This window comes from Capsicum annuum, unplaced genomic scaffold, assembly GCF_002878395.1.
Source record: "Capsicum annuum cultivar UCD-10X-F1 unplaced genomic scaffold, UCD10Xv1.1 ctg68390, whole genome shotgun sequence".
Lineage (NCBI taxonomy): Eukaryota > Viridiplantae > Streptophyta > Magnoliopsida > Solanales > Solanaceae > Capsicum > Capsicum annuum.
The window spans coordinates 1,740-3,819 of record NW_025877920.1 but is presented as its reverse complement, the minus strand read 5'-3'; the positions used below and the strand labels follow the sequence as shown (position 1 = coordinate 3,819).

General features: G+C 37.8%; 1 long non-coding RNA gene across 1 annotated transcript; it reads right to left on the bottom strand.

Moving 5' to 3' along the window:
- Positions 1–219: 219 nt before the first annotated feature.
- On the bottom strand, positions 220–1,853 carry LOC124894029. The gene is made up of 2 exons (XR_007050981.1): positions 1,794–1,853; positions 220–1,700 (listed from the first exon to the last, which is right to left on the bottom strand). It is a non-coding gene; the product is annotated as an uncharacterized LOC124894029 (long non-coding RNA).
- Positions 1,854–2,080: the final 227 nt, after the last annotated feature.

Below are 2,080 nucleotides of genomic sequence, written 5' to 3'. Positions count from 1 at the left end.
TAAACACAAATACCTCGGGGCATTCCCCAGCCAAATGAATACATTTTTAATGCAAGAAGACCACAATCATTCAATAATATTTCAAACATTCCATATTTTATAATCCCTAAATTTGCTTATCACCCCTATTGTTTGCCTATCGATTTGACGACCTAATCTTGATACTATCAAGTTCGATGACATCAATGAATCAAAATTAGTCCGTATTCATTTTTTTACTTTTCAAATCCCATCTCACTTTTATTCTTGATCAATTAACCAATTCCAATACAGAATCAAAACTACGATAATCATAGACGTTCAAACATACTATAAAAAATTATATCATCAATCAACATGAACCACGCAACTCACAACATCACCTCACCAAATTAAGTAAAACAAAGAGAAGGAGTTGAAGAATTGGACCTTAGAAGAAGCTTTCAAAATTGATGTATTATTCCAATAAAAACCCGGTACAATCCGCGTCGAGAACCTTGATTCATACCTCAATCACAAACTTGCCAACTCGATCAAAACCCCAAAACAGCGGAGAAAGCCACAAAAAAAATCCAAATCTCAATTTTTGAACCAAGCTTGAAATGAGTCATGCCAGGTTTGTTATTTTTGGTGAAGTTCGAACTCGCTGAAGCTCCGATGGATCTCGACAGTCAGCGAAACAATGTTTTCCCAGTGAGATTTTGCCAGAGAACTAGAAATGAAAGAGAATTCGAAGATTTTGAGGGTGCGGATGGTCTAATTCCGGTAAGGGAATACCGATTTCGGCGAGAAACTCGCCGAAAAAACCAAACCAGTCGTCCTTTTTCTCATGTATTCCCTCTCTTCGATCGATTCTCTCCCTTTCTCAATTTGGATTGTCTTCTCTCCGATCTCACGCTCAGATTTGTCTCTCACTGTGGTTGTGTGTATGTATAATGGTTTTGTGTGAAGGCAGGTGTATTAATGGAATAAACTCATCAGTGATGGTGTCTATATATTCCTCTTTCCCGTATTCTATATGTGTATATGTTGAATTGAGATCTTTTTCTTTATGGTTACCGTGATGTTCGTCCATGGCGTGTAGGTGTGTTCGTGGTATATGGGTCTTCTCTAAAAATGGAAAAAAATGGTCAGAATGTTACTGTGTGGACATCTCTGTATTGTTATCTATTGTATTCTTATGTATTCGCCTCCCAGTTTCTGTGTGAAGTGCGTGTGTATATTGTGAATTACAGTGAGTGAGAATTGTGTGGTAGTGGAGTAGGGTAGGTGGGCTAGTGAGGTGCGGGTAGGGGTAGGATGTGATGTGGTTTATTTTGATTGGATGGGTTGTTAGGATAAGATAAAATTAGCTAGGGATTGTTATTTTTGTCATTTTGTGGAGATTATCACACGGGGTAGGGTACGCGGTAGGATAAGGTAAAAATGTGTAAAAATGATATAGGGAAGGGACAAAATTAGGTGTCTACATCATGCCCCCTTTGAATGTAAACACAAAGTATTTTTGAACAAAGAAGTAGACAACAAGACAGAATTTTGTCCCGATCATTATTCGAAGGAAAAATAGAAGAAAGAAGAGCAATCGAGTATTGACTTAGGACACCCTACCTACCCAAGTTATGAGGGAATCAAGTGACAGGATTCTCAAAGGATTGAAAGGAGATGGACTTTACCGAGTTGAAGAGTCGAGTGAGGTCCCGATGAGGTTCCAGTCCGCGCATCTGTTATTACATCATAAATAAAAGTTACAAGTTAAAACATAAATAAAATTACAAAATCATATCTATGCAGTTAGTTTCTTTTGGACTCTTAACTTGAGTTTCATCACTCTATTCTTCAGGCGGGCTCCTGACTTGCAATTTCATCACTTGTTGCTTGGTTTTCAATCTCTTCACCCTGTTCTTCAGGCGGGTTCCTAACTTGCTATTTTTTCAATCTGTTGACTTTAAATTTCTTCACCTTGTTGCTTGACTTTCAACTTCTTCACCTTGTTACTTGACTTTCAACTTTTTCACCATGTTGCTTGACTTTTCATTTATTCACCCTGCTCTTCAGGCGGGCTCCTGAAATCACATCAATACTAAAAAGAAAAATTATCCCA